The sequence below is a fragment of the Leptodactylus fuscus genome, chromosome 2 (genome assembly GCF_031893055.1).
Source record: "Leptodactylus fuscus isolate aLepFus1 chromosome 2, aLepFus1.hap2, whole genome shotgun sequence".
In the NCBI taxonomy this organism is placed as follows: Eukaryota; Metazoa; Chordata; class Amphibia; order Anura; family Leptodactylidae; genus Leptodactylus; species Leptodactylus fuscus.
Genome location: NC_134266.1, coordinates 193,436,482 through 193,451,892, shown reverse-complemented (window position 1 = coordinate 193,451,892; position 15,411 = coordinate 193,436,482).

Sequence of the window (15,411 nt, the reverse complement as noted above, 5' to 3'; positions counted from 1 at the left end):
TTCCAGAAGATGATGACATGACGGTCTTTGAATAAATGTTGCTTTTTGTTCATAAATTCCAGGATCATTCCAGGTTGTTGTACATGGAAATAGATTTAGAAGAATTTCTTGATGAAATTCACATTTTGGCTGGTTATGCTGATATTTGTGATGATATAACTGCAGTATATTAATAAATGTAGAATTTTTTATTTGTTCAAGAAGAAATGTGAATTCTTGTTCGTGAAAAATAAGACATTCCCTGAAAATAAGACCTAGCACATCTTTAGGAGCAAAAATTAATATAAGACACTGTCTTATTTTCAGGGAAACAGGGTAGTTAAAGAATTGATGGTAATGTTATACCACATGTATTGTGGTGCATTTTATATTAACTTTAGTTTCGCCAGTCATGAGGATAACTGATACAGCTTATTATGTATGTATCTGTATGTCTATGTATGTCTTATGTTTCTGAATGTAGCTTGTACAGTATCCAGATAAAATATTGCTGGGAACTGAGACTGTTCTGGATTTCTTTTTCATGTTTCACTCCCTGCCCCTGAATACTGACTAAGCTAGGAAGCTAAGCTGTCAGAAGTTGTAACATCATCTTCAGCAAAATCCCTTTGCTTGTATATTGTAACATATCTTCAAGGATATACAATCTAATTTTAGTCCCGGTGCCTATTGTAGGTATCGCTACAGGTCAGGACTTATTGTGTCATATAACAGCCCTGATCTAAATGTTGGATCCTATTTGCTACAGAGTACATTTTATCAACATGCGTGCTTTGCAAATGATGTGGATAGAAAAAGTTCATGGAATGATCTTTTAAACCAGTTTCTGAACTGCTCCTTTCTCAGTAGCCCAAGGCATTCAATGGAAGTAGTCTACCTCATTGTTTAATGCTAAACAATTACCTGGCTTTTCTCAAGTGGGCCAGGCAATAACACAGAAGTGATTTCGTGGTGATGTCCAGGGAGATGTCCACACCATTTGTATTACATTTTATGGTAATTTATGCAATTAATGTATTAGAAGATTTATGTTGAGATACACAGTTAACAGATAGTGTTTGAGATCTTAACCTTAGTTTTTACTGTTTACCATTCATTTTCTAAATCTGTTTTTCAGGATGTAATTGGGAAAATAATGCCTCTAGAACAGCCTAATACCATGATGTGGGATTATTGTCAAACTAGTATATCTATTCCAAAAGGAACAGACTCCCAACTGTGGACAGTGCTGTTTTGATCTGGTTGGATCTCGTCAGCACAGCGTAAGGAAAATAGTTTGGCTAGGTGATAGACTATAGACAAGGTTCAGGAACTAAGAGAACTCCTTAAGGAGAGTGCCATTAAGGCCAACTTTGCAGGCGTATGAAGACTGACAAGTCTATTAACAAGTAGATGTGAATACATTTAATTATCAAATCAATTGCTGGAGTTCTCATCACTTTATAAATGGACAGCCTAGTGGTCAGAAAGGTTGGTAGGGCATATTTCCCAGATGCAGGGTACAGGAGGAGCACCAACAAGCCTTTTAATCCAGGTATTGAAATATGGGTAAGTTACCAATTCTTTGCCCCAAGTATAGAATGATTTAACTACAGCTTTTTTGGGGTCCAGCAAATGATTGTAAAGATGTAAATTAGGAGATTAAATTTGACTAAATTGTCTGAAAAGTTAGTGACCATTAAATTTGAAAGGTGGTAGCCAAAGAAAACTTCATATAACAAAAGCAATTCTATCTAATACAAAATGCAATCACAGCTGTAACCAGTGCACAAGACAGAAAAATATACACGCTTGCATAAAGTATGCAAAAAATGTACACTATCTTCCTGTAATATTTCAAGATTTTTCACACATCTATTCTGTTTTACTACTGGTAATCATATACATGAGACTATTGTATATCTAATGCAATTAGAATTTGTAAGCAACAGAATAACATTGATTACAGTGATCTCTGGTTTAGATTGGATTGAGAGTTACTGACTTTGCATGACAAGGGCCAAGGTTTTTAGAACAAGTTTGGATTCTCATTTCAGTATTAATAGCATGCTTCTTTTTCACAATTGATTTCCCCTGGTGATACTGATTCAGTATAATTACTTGCAGAAAACCATGTGTTTATGTCAAATATGTATTATAATTTTCCTTGAAAGAAGTTGGATTGAGTGCTTAGATTACAAATTAATTGGGTGATTTGCATGTTTATAACATAAACTACTGCAGATCGAAAATGAGTAACACAATGTAATTCTTCCATTGTTTATAAGACTATTGCTCATGACCTTAAGGTAATGGTGCATACTGTATATAGACATGAATACATGAAAAGTAGATTTCTAAACCAACACTTGTATGAGGCTGCTAAGCATAGGCAGGACTGAGCCAAGAACACAAGCGAATGACAATTCCCAAAGCAATGGGATAGATTGCTATTAATTTAGTTTCCCTTCAACATAATTGTAAGATGATATAGTAACCATTAATTTCAACACTATCAACCATAGTGTATTAAAGAGGTTTTCTCATGAATATAACCATATTTAACATTGTATACAATTAATATGGTCACTAACTTTTCAGACAAATTGTTGCTCTGTGCAAAGGACTGAAGATTCTGCAAATCTCACAGCTTACAATAAAAGAAAACTCGTCTATGCACTTGTATGTATTTCTGGCTGTTTTTGTTACTACAGAGGGGATATTATTCACAGACAGCTAGCAGATTTTCTGACTATGTTCAAAGATGGTTTATTTCTTGTGTTTGAGCTGCAAGTATTTGCCCTGTATTTACAGTCCAGTGTTCCTGGATCTGCTATATTATGGTCACTTGGGCTATCAGTTTGCTATTGTGTGAATTGGCAGAATTACATGCAAAACCACTAGTAGACGTAGTAATGGCTAGGGAATGGGGAAGACTGCTTTATATTGTATACATTCACAGCCTGAGAAACAAATGTAATATGTATCTCAGCCACAGTATGATTATTAGCAGCATAAAACCTGATAGGAATCCATGCATGAAGGCTGCCCTGCAAAACCCTGCACATATTTCAAGTTTTCATGAAAACTCAGATACCTTTTAATTATCTACAATTTAAGCATTTTGAGCATTTTGCAAATATAAATAATTAAAAAGTTTGCAGATTTTTACAGATTTTTTGTGACCATCTTAGTGGTGACTCTTTTGTTGGTTGCTAATAGATACAACCATGTATACAGGAACTTTCTATGGTATGGGACTTGCCAGGAACCTATCTAGAATATATTGAGACCGGGTTATCCGGCTGCGACAGTACCTGCATGAGAAGACAATCTGACAACAATAAGGAAATTGTGACAAAGTTTCTGATATAATCCTTAAAAATCTTAATGTGCCGTCACTCGGTCAAGAAGTTTGGTGCCAGGAAAAGGCTTCTCATAGCCATAGCAAAATAGAATTAAATTTCCTGCACTCAAATTAATGCTTCCAAAATATTGTGAACTTTTATTAACATCCGACAAAAACGTTTCGGTCTAATATAGACCTTCTTCAGTTTTTAAAAATACAAAAGGAAATAACAAAATATAAGTGATTCCATCTCATAAATATAGTACAAATAATATACAAATAACATACAGACAATAGTACACAACAAGGCAATCAATGGTGTTAAATATATAGCCCAAAAGGTATAGGGTTTATAAGACATGTGCATATCTGGGCAACACCATAAAATGAGCAGACAATAGTAGAGCATGCATAAACAGGTGAAGTAAGTGTATTCAACAAGATGATATACTGCCAAACCGAATAGGATATGTCGCCGTGCTTCTACTGAGGAATGGTGCCCAGCTTACTAGACAAAATGTTATGTCCTATGAATACAATGGTATCACAAATCCTGTACAATCTTACCGGTGGGGTATAGTGGAAAGTGGAAGCTTCTGAAAGTGTCCAGATCAGAAGGTGTAGTGGAGATATGAGAGTGTGGGGTTTAAAAGGGATTTTTGGCGCCAAGAGCCATCAGACCGGGAGCCCCGCCCCTAAAGGGGGCGTGGCCCCAAGCCAAAGGACCCTCGGTGCCCCCCACAATGTATAATCAGCTAAGGGGGAGAAGCAGGATAGCGTTGGTGGTACAGAGGGCAGACACAGGTTTCCCTGTGTCCGCAGCGTTCTTGGCCGCCCTGAAGAGTGTGGAAGTCGGGCACTTCCGGTTCGCGAGTGCCGCGACCGGAAGTTATGCGTTCCACCGTGGAACGCACAAGGAAGACGGGCACTTCCGGCTCGCGTGTGCCGCGGCCGGAAGTTATGCGTTCCACAGTGGAACGCATCGGGGGAAGTATATAGTTCGGCTAAGATAGCCGATAATGGAGAGTACAGACAAGTATACATAGGAAGAACTAATGGAGTAAGTCACAGGAAAGAAGAAAGAAAGGAGAAAATATAATAAAAAATGGAAAATAAAGATGGAAAATAAAGATGGAAAATAAAGAATAAAAGTAAAAAATAAAAAACAAAAAATAAAAAACAAGGACAGGTGTTTAATGGAATAACCATGCGTTCCAGGCTGGAACGCATGGAGGAATTAAAGGGACATGTGTATATTAAAGGAAAAAGGAAAAAAGGGGTAAAAAAGGGGAAAAAATATAAATAAGAAAAAAGGAGAAAAAAGGAAGAAAAAAGTGGAGAAATAATGGGGAAAAAAAGGGAAAAATCCGAAGAAAGGGGGGAAAAAAAGGGGGGGTATTAAGGGGAGGGGGGGGAAACAAAGGAAAAAAGAAAAAAAGAGGTGAGGGAGGGGAAAGGGGGAACGAAAGGAAAAAGAAAAAAAGAAAAAAAGAAAAAAAAGTGGGTAAGGGGCAGCGAACTACCCCTTGTAAGAAGACACCGGTAAGTATTGCCCGGGCACCATAATTTTCCTCCTAGGTCATAATCGATTCTGCAGAGAAAGAAAAATAGATTTTAGTAATCAAATACAGAGTCTAAGCAAAGACTTAACAAAAACTCCTGATGTCATAGTCACGGTTCAGTCCGCGAGGCTCTAGTGTTTGGAATTTGTGAATCCAAAAAGCCTCTCTGAGTTTTAATGTTTTAATTCTGTCACCCCCTCGTCTGGCCTTGGGTATATGTTCTATGACCTGGAATTTTAACTGAGAAATGGTGTGTTTGGCTTGGTGGAAGTGGTAGGGAATTGGTAATAACAGATTTTTAGTTCGTATGGTACTCTTATGTTGAGAGATACGGTCACGAATGGCCTGTGTCGTTTCCCCAATATACGCTAAACCACATGGGCATTTAATCATGTAGACTACAAAATTAGTATCGCAACTAAAGTAGTCTTTAATAGGAAATTTCCTACCTGTGTGTGGATGTGTAAGATGGTCACCTTTCTGAATGTTGTTGCATTGTGGGCAATGAAAACAAGGAAATGTACCATTTTTGCGGGTATTGAGAAATGTTTGTCGTGGTTGTCTGGTACTTGAGCCTAAGTCTGCTTTGACTAATTTGTTGCGTAAATTGGCGGCTCTCCTGAAACATGGAAGGAAAGGTTGCGTGAAAGATGGAATATCAGGATAACCTTTTTGTAATAACGGCCAATGGGTACGGATAATTCTGTGGACCTTGTAAGTAAATGGATGAAATGTATGGATAAAGGGGATACGCTTTGAGTTATCATAGTGTGTTCTGGGGGTATGATTTCTGTTCAAGGTAGTGATTTTTGATGGGTATCCTCTCTCGGTGAATTTAGATTGTGTTTCTAGTAACCTTTGTTCCCTGAGTGAGCTGTCAGACACAATGCGCGAGACCCTTTGGTATTGGGACCATGGAAGAGATCTTTTCATTGCTGGGGGGTGGTAACTAGAAAAGTGTAATAAGCTATTACGGTCTGTAGCTTTAGTGAATAAGTCAGTTTGAAGAGAGCCATCAAATTGTTTTATCACTGTGGTGTCTAAGAAATCAATTTGTTGTGTATTATGGTGTATGGTGAACTGTAGTTCATCCCATACTGAGTTCAAAAAAGAGTGAAAGTGGAGGAGGGTGTCCAATGGGCCCTCCCATATGCAGAAAACGTCATCGATGAACCTTTTCCAACATAAACAATGTTGTTGAAACAAAATGTTGTTGTAAATGTATTTCTCTTCGAAGAATGACATATACGCGTTTGCATATGGGGGGGCCACGTTGGACCCCATATCGGTACCCTGTACCTGTAGGAAGAAATCATCACGGAACATAAAGAAATTGTTAGTCAAAACCAGTTCTAAGGCAGTCATGCAGAATTCTATTGTGGCTGGAGATTTATTGGAATTTTCTAGTAATGTACGAGTAGCCTCAATACCTTTCTGATGTACTATTGAAGTATATAGGCTGTTGACGTCAAACGTCACCAGCCAACAATCCTGTCCTAGTTCGGGTAAGGTCTTAATATGGTTTAAGAAGTCTCCTGTGTCTAATAAAAAAGATTTAGTTTTTTTGACTAATGGAGTGAGTATTCTCTCCAATACAATGGCCAGGGGTGACAGGACCGAATCCGTTGATGCTACGATTGGCCTCCCCGGGGGGTTTTCCAATCGTTTATGTATTTTGGGAAGTACATAAAAGACAGGAATGATGGGATATTTTTTAAGGAGAAATTCATGTGTCTTGGAATCAATGATCTTTCTTTCCAAAAACATGTCCATAATAGTCTTGATCTTATTCATAATGGATAGGGTAGGGTTACCTGGTAATTTCTGGTAGATTTTGGTATCAGTGAGCTGAGATTCAATCTCCTGAATATAAGCTCTTTTATCCCATATCACTATTGCCCCACCCTTGTCTGCGGGTTTAATTATTACGTCCTTATCCTCCATAAGGGTTTTGAGGGATGTTTGTTCTTCTGGGGTCAGGTTGGGAGGATTGAACCAGGTACCTCTCTCTATATTAGTGCAAAGGGCCCTAATATCTTTCTTAACCAGGTCCACAAATGCTTCTAACGCATGTGAGCCTCTTGGGGGAATATAAGTACTCTTATTCCTCAATCCGAGGGTAGTGATGCTCACAGGAGTAGTATCCTGTGAGGTATCTGGAATAGAAGCTACTTCGTCCTTATGAAAATGGGCTTTCAAGCATATATTCCTAAAGAAACGCTCAAGATCCATTTCAAGTTGAAAGGAATTAAACTTGTAAGCAGGACAGAAGGACAAGCCTTTCTGAAGTAATTTAAGTTGGGAGGGTGATAAGTTCTTGGAGGAAATGTTCACTACAAGTGGTGTTGTATTACCTGTGAGCGGGTTGTCATCCGTGTTTGATCGTCCTCTCCTGCATTGGCCACCCCTCCTTGTCTTCTTCCTCTGGGTGGTCTTGAATTCCATCCTAAAAAAGTGGACGGTCCGGAACAATTTCCAGATAGGTCGCTCTCCGAACCTGAATTTGAAGAGTAGCCATGGAAACGGGGACCTCTTCTGTGGAATCTTGAGGAGTTGAGTGTATCCTGCCATTTGTAGACCCGGTTGGTGGTATAATCCTCGGCGTCCCGTAGAAATTTGTTCCTTTTTTTCTTCTCCTGTTCCTGTCTGTAGGTAGATAGAGTAGAATCTACTTTATTTTTAAGTGTGGAGAAATCCGTTTCAGAGAGGGTGGATCTCAGTTGTGACTCAATACTTTTAATTTTTTCCTGTTGTTGAGTAATGGATTTTTGAAGGTAGTCAACTGTTAAGGTCATCAAGTCCAAAGAGCATTTGTTCAGAATTTGCTCAAACAATGAGCAATACTCAGTATTGTCGCTGAAAATGGTGGATCGAAGATGTGACCGTAGGCCCCTCGGGATTCTCTGTGTCTTGAGGTATTCTGTGAGGGTCACACAGTGTAACTCGTGATTTAAGAGGGCTTTAGAGGCCTTTTCGTAATCCCTGGAGCGTAATTCAGTGGGAGCAATATGTAAAAATCCCCCTGATGTAGTTGTTCTGGATATGATATTTGCTGTGTCTTCAGGATTATAGGAAAATGTATTGATGGACATTATACCGGTGCTCGGTCAAGGAGAAATAATCCTTAAAAATCTTAATGTGCCGTCACTCGGTCAAGAAGTTTGGTGCCAGGAAAAGGCTTCTCATAGCCATAGCAAAATAGAAATAAATTTCCTGCACTCAAATTAATGCTTCCAAAATATTGTGAACTTTTATTAACATCCGACAAAAACGTTTTGGTCTAATATAGACCTTCTTCAGTTTTTAAAAATACAAAAGGAAATAACAAAATATAAGTGATTCCATCTCATAAATATAGTACAAATAATATACAAATAACATACAGACAATAGTACACAACAAGGCAATCAATGGTGTTAAATATATAGCCCAAAAGGTATAGGGTTTATAAGACATATGCATATCTGGGCAACACCATAAAATGAGCAGACAATAGTAGAGCATGCATAAACAGGTGAAGTAAGTGTATTCAACAAGATGATATACTGCCAAACCGAATAGGATATGTCGCCGTGCTTCTACTGAGGAATGGTGCCCAGCTTACTAGACAAAATGTTATGTCCTATGAATACAATGGTATCACAAATCCTGTACAATCTTACCGGTGGGGTATAGTGGAAAGTGGAAGCTTCTGAAAGTGTCCAGATCAGAAGGTGTAGTGGAGATATGAGAGTGTGGGGTTTAAAAGGGATTTTTGGCGCCAAGAGCCATCAGACCGGGAGCCCCGTCCCTAAAGGGGGCGTGGCCCCAAGCCAAAGGACCCTCAGTGCCCCCCACAATGTATAATCAGCTAAGGGGGAGAAGCAGGATAGCGTTGGTGGTACAGAGGGCAGACACAGGTTTCCCTGTGTCCGCAGCGTTCTTGGCCGCCCTGAAGAGTGTGGAAGTCGGGCACTTCCGGTTCGCGAGTGCCGCGACTGGAAGTTATGCGTTCCACCGTGGAACGCACAAGGAAGACGGGCACTTCCGGCTCGTGTGTGCCGCGGCCGGAAGTTATGCGTTCCACAGTGGAACGCATCGGGGGAAGTATATAGTTCGGCTAAGATAGCCGATAATGGAGAGTACAGACAAGTATACATAGGAAGAACTAATGGAGTAAGTCACAGGAAAGAAGAAAGAAAGGAGAAAATATAATAAAAAATGGAAAATAAAGATGGAAAATAAAGATGGAAAATAAAGAATAAAAGTAAAAAATAAAAAACAAAAAATAAAAAACAAGGACAGGTGTTTAATGGAATAACCATGCGTTCCAGGCTGGAACGCATGGAGGAATTAAAGGGACATGTGTATATTAAAGGAAAAAGGAAAAAAGGGGTAAAAAAGGGGAAAAAATATAAATAAGAAAAGAAGGAGAAAAAAAGGAAGAAAAAAGTGGAGAAATAATGGGGAAAAAAAGGGAAAAATCCTTCCTTAATATACACATGTCCCTTTAATTCCTCCATGCGTTCCAGCCTGAAACGCATGGTTATTCCATTAAACACCTGTCCTTGTTTTTTATTTTTTGTTTTTTATTTTTTACTTTTATTCTTTATTTTCCATCTTTATTTTCCATCTTTATTTTCCATTTTTTATTATATTTTCTCCTTTCTTTCTTCTTTCCTGTGACTTACTCCATTAGTTCTTCCTATGTATACTTGTCTGTACTCTCCATTATCGGCTATCTTAGCCGAACTATATACTTCCCCCGATGCGTTCCACTGTGGAACGCATAACTTCCGGCCGCGGCACACGCGAGCCGGAAGTGCCCGTCTTCCTTGTGCGTTCCACGGTGGAACGCATAACTTCCGGTCGCGGCACTCGCGAACCGGAAGTGCCCGACTTCCACACTCTTCAGGGCGGCCAAGAACGCTGCGGACACAGGGAAACCTGTGTCTGCCCTCTGTACCACCAACGCTATCCTGCTTCTCCCCCTTAGCTGATTATACATTGTGGGGGGCACCGAGGGTCCTTTGGCTTGGGGCCACGCCCCCTTTAGGGGCGGGGCTCCCGGTCTGATGGCTCTTGGCGCCAAAAATTTCTTTTAAACCCCACACTCTCATATCTCCACTACACCTTCTGATCTGGACACTTTCAGAAGCTTCCACTTTCCACTATACCCCACCGGTAAGATTGTACAGGATTTGTGATACCATTGTATTCATAGGACATAACATTTTGTCTAGTAAGCTGGGCACCATTCCTCAGTAGAAGCACGGCGACATATCCTATTCGGTTTGGCAGTATATCATCTTGTTGAATACACTTACTTCACCTGTTTATGCATGCTCTACTATTGTCTGCTCATTTTATGGTGTTGCCCAGATATGCATATGTCTTATAAACCCTATACCTTTTGGGCTATATATTTAACACCATTGATTGCCTTGTTGTGTACTATTGTCTGTATGTTATTTGTATATTATTTGTACTATATTTATGAGATGGAATCACTTATATTTTGTTATTTCCTTTTGTATTTTTAAAAACTGAAGAAGGTCTATATTAGACCAAAACGTTTTTGTCGGATGTTAATAAAAGTTCACAATATTTTGGAAGCATTAATTTGAGTGCAGGAAATTTATTTCTATTTTGCTATGGCTATGAGAAGCCTTTTCCTGGCACCAAACTTCTTGACCGAGTGACGGCACATTAAGATTTTTAAGGATTATTTCTCCTTGACTGAGCACCGGTATAATGTCCATCAATACATTTTCCTATAATCCTGAAGACACAGCAAATATCATATCCAGAACAACTACATCAGGGGGATTTTTACATATTGCTCCCACTGAATTACGCTCCAGGGATTACGAAAAGGCCTCTAAAGCCCTCTTAAATCACGAGTTACACTGTGTGACCCTCACAGAATACCTCAAGACACAGAGAATCCCGAGGGGCCTACGGTCACATCTTCGACCCACCATTTTCAGCGACAATACTGAGTATTGCTCATTGTTTGAGCAAATTCTGAACAAATGCTCTTTGGACTTGATGACCTTAACAGTTGACTACCTTCAAAAATCCATTACTCAACAACAGGAAAAAATTAAAAGTATTGAGTCACAACTGAGATCCACCCTCTCTGAAACGGATTTCTCCACACTTAAAAATAAAGTAGATTCTACTCTATCTACCTACAGACAGGAACAGGAGAAGAAAAAAAGGAACAAATTTCTACGGGACGCCGAGGATTATACCACCAACCGGGTCTACAAATGGCAGGATACACTCAACTCCTCAAGATTCCACAGAAGAGGTCCCCGTTTCCATGGCTACTCTTCAAATTCAGGTTCGGAGAGCGACCTATCTGGAAATTGTTCCGGACCGTCCACTTTTTTAGGATGGAATTCAAGACCACCCAGAGGAAGAAGACAAGGAGGGGTGGCCAATGCAGGAGAGGACGATCAAACACGGATGACAACCCGCTCACAGGTAATACAACACCACTTGTAGTGAACATTTCCTCCAAGAACTTATCACCCTCCCAACTTAAATTACTTCAGAAAGGCTTGTCCTTCTGTCCTGCTTACAAGTTTAATTCCTTTCAACTTGAAATGGATCTTGAGCGTTTCTTTAGGAATATACGCTTGAAAGGCCATTTTCATAAGGACGAAGTAGCTTCTATTCCAGATACCTCACAGGATACTACTCCTGTGAGCATCACTACCCTCGGATTGAGGAATAAGAGTACTTATATTCCCCCAAGAGGCTCACATGCGTTAGAAGCATTTGTGGACCTGGTTAAGAAAGATATTAGGGCCCTTTGCACTAATATAGAGAGAGGTACCTGGTTCAATCCTCCCAACCTGACCCCAGAAGAACAAACATCCCTCAAAACCCTTATGGAGGATAAGGACGTAATAATTAAACCCGCAGACAAGGGTGGGGCAATAGTGATATGGGATAAAAGAGCTTATATTCAGGAGATTGAATCTCAGCTCACTGATACCAAAATCTACCAGAAATTACCAGGTAACCCTACCCTATCCATTATGAATAAGATCAAGACTATTATGGACATGTTTTTGGAAAGAAAGATCATTGATTCCAAGACACATGAATTTCTCCTTAAAAAATATCCCATCATTCCTGTCTTTTATGTACTTCCCAAAATACATAAACGATTGAAAAACCCCCCGGGGAGGCCAATCGTAGCATCAACGGATTCGGTCCTGTCACCCCTGGCCATTGTATTGGAGAGAATACTCACTCCATTAGTCAAAAAAACTAAATCTTTTTTATTAGACACAGGAGACTTCTTAAACCATATTAAGACCTTACCCGAACTAGGACAGGATTGTTGGCTGGTGACGTTTGACGTCAACAGCCTATATACTTCAATAGTACATCAGAAAGGTATTGAGGCTACTCGTACATTACTAAAAAATTCCAATAAATCTCCAGCCACAATAGAATTCTGCATGACTGCCTTAGAACTGGTTTTGACTAACAATTTCTTTATGTTCCGTGATGATTTCTTCCTACAGGTACAGGGTACCGCTATGGGGTCCAACGTGGCCCCCCCATATGCAAACGCGTATATGTCATTCTTCGAAGAGAAATACATTTACAACAACATTTTGTTTCAACAACATTGTTTATGTTGGAAAAGGTTCATCGATGACGTTTTCTGCATATGGGAGGGCCCATTGGACACCCTCCTCCACTTTCACTCTTTTTTGAACTCAGTATGGGATGAACTACAGTTCACCATACACCATAATACACAACAAATTGATTTCTTAGACACCACAGTGATAAAACAATTTGATGGCTCTCTTCAAACTGACTTATTCACTAAAGCTACAGACCGTAATAGCTTATTACACTTTTCTAGTTACCACCCCCCAGCAACGAAAAGATCTCTTCGATGGTCCCAATACCAAAGGGTCTCACGCATTGTGTCTGACAGCTCACTCAGGGAACAAAGGTTACTAGAAACACAATCTAAATTCACCGAGAGAGGATACCCATCAAAAATCACTACTTTGAACAGAAATCATACCCCCAGAACACACTATGATAACTCAAAGCGTATCCCCTTTATCCATACATTTCATCCATTTACTTACAAGGTCCACAGAATTATCCGTACCCATTGGCCGTTATTACAAAAAGGTTATCCTGATATTCCATCTTTCACGCAACCTTTCCTTCCATGTTTCAGGAGAGCCGCCAATTTACGCAACAAATTAGTCAAAGCAGACTTAGGCTCAAGTACCAGACAACCACGACAAACATTTCTCAATACCCGCAAAAATGGTACATTTCCTTGTTTTCATTGCCCACAATGCAACAACATTCAGAAAGGTGACCATCTTACACATCCACACACAGGTAGGAAATTTCCTATTAAAGACTACTTTAGTTGCGATACTAATTTTGTAGTCTACATGATTAAATGCCCATGTGGTTTAGCGTATATTGGGGAAACGACACAGGCCATTCGTGACCGTATCTCTCAACATAAGAGTACCATACGAACTAAAAATCTGTTATTACCAATTCCCTACCACTTCCACCAAGCCAAACACACCATTTCTCAGTTAAAATTCCAGGTCATAGAACATATACCCAAGGCCAGACGAGGGGGTGACAGAATTAAAACATTAAAACTCAGAGAGGCTTTTTGGATTCACAAATTCCAAACACTAGAGCCTCGCGGACTGAACCGCGACTATGACATCAGGAGTTTTTGTTAAGTCTTTGCTTAGACTCTGTATTTGATTACTAAAATCTATTTTTCTTTCTCTGCAGAATCGATTATGACCTAGGAGGAAAATTATGGTGCCCGGGCAATACTTACCGGTGTCTTCTTACAAGGGGTAGTTCGCTGCCCCTTACCCACTTTTTTTTCTTTTTTTCTTTTTTTCTTTTTCCTTTCGTTCCCCCTTTCCCCTCCCTCACCTCTTTTTTTCTTTTTTCCTTTGTTTCCCCCCCCTCCCCTTAATACCCCCCCCTTTTTTTCCCCCTTTCTTCGGATTTTTCCCTTTTTTTCCCCATTATTTCTCCACTTTTTTCTTCCTTTTTTCTCCTTCTTTTCTTATTTATATTTTTTCCCCTTTTTTACCCCTTTTTTCCTTTTTCCTTTAATATACACATGTCCCTTTAATTCCTCCATGCGTTCCAGCCTGGAACGCATGGTTATTCCATTAAACACCTGTCCTTGTTTTTTATTTTTTGTTTTTTATTTTTTACTTTTATTCTTTATTTTCCATCTTTATTTTCCATCTTTATTTTCCATTTTTTATTATATTTTCTCCTTTCTTTCTTCTTTCCTGTGACTTACTCCATTAGTTCTTCCTATGTATACTTGTCTGTACTCTCCATTATCGGCTATCTTAGCCGAACTATATACTTCCCCCGATGCGTTCCACTGTGGAACGCATAACTTCCGGCCGCGGCACACGCGAGCCGGAAGTGCCCGTCTTCCTTGTGCGTTCCACGGTGGAACGCATAACTTCCGGTCGCGGCACTCGCGAACCGGAAGTGCCCGACTTCCACACTCTTCAGGGCGGCCAAGAACGCTGCAGACACAGGGAAACCTGTGTCTGCCCTCTGTACCACCAACCTTGTTGCCTTGTTGTGTACTATTGTCTGTATGTTATTTGTATATTATTTGTACTATATTTATGAGATGGAATCACTTATATTTTGTTATTTCCTTTTGTATTTTTAAAAACTGAAGAAGGTCTATATTAGACCGAAACGTTTTTGTCGGATGTTAATAAAAGTTCACAATATTTTGGAAGCATTAATTTGAGTGCAGGAAATTTATTTCGACAAAGTTTCTGATATGTCTCAGACCATAGAAAGTTCCTACATTCATGATTGTATCAATTGGTAAACAGGACAAAAAACTATCACCACTATAAACATTAGAGGAAAAACTTAAAACTCGGCAAATATTTTAATTACTTATAACCATCCATACATTTAACTATGGTAATGTTAATGGGAAAATCCCTTTAAGTTTTAAGAAATTAGGTATAAATGTAGATGGAGATTCAGCTCATTTCTCTATAGTTGGAGGTCTGTCGTAAAACTTTATATGTGACCATAGGCAAAACATGAGGACAAAGACTTCCAAGAAAAACTCTGCAAAATATATGACAGTATGTGTCAATCCAGTTTGCTACAATTTAGGGGTGCACAGAGTCTGTACGTAACATCGTAGATTCTCCAAGTACAGCCATACATGCTCTGTCCAGAAATATTCTCACTAGAAACAGAGAGAGCAGGCATAATAATAATAATAATAATAATAATAATAATAATAATTAATAATTAGAGATGAGCGAACACTGTTCGTATCAGCCGTTCCGAACAGCACGCTCCCATAGAAATGAATGGAAGCACCTGGCATGTACACTTTGCCGGCGGCCGGTCGCCGTGCCAGGTGCTTCCATTCATTTCTATGGGAACGTGCTGTTTGGAACGGCTGATCCGAACAGTGTTCGCTCATCTATAATAATAATAATA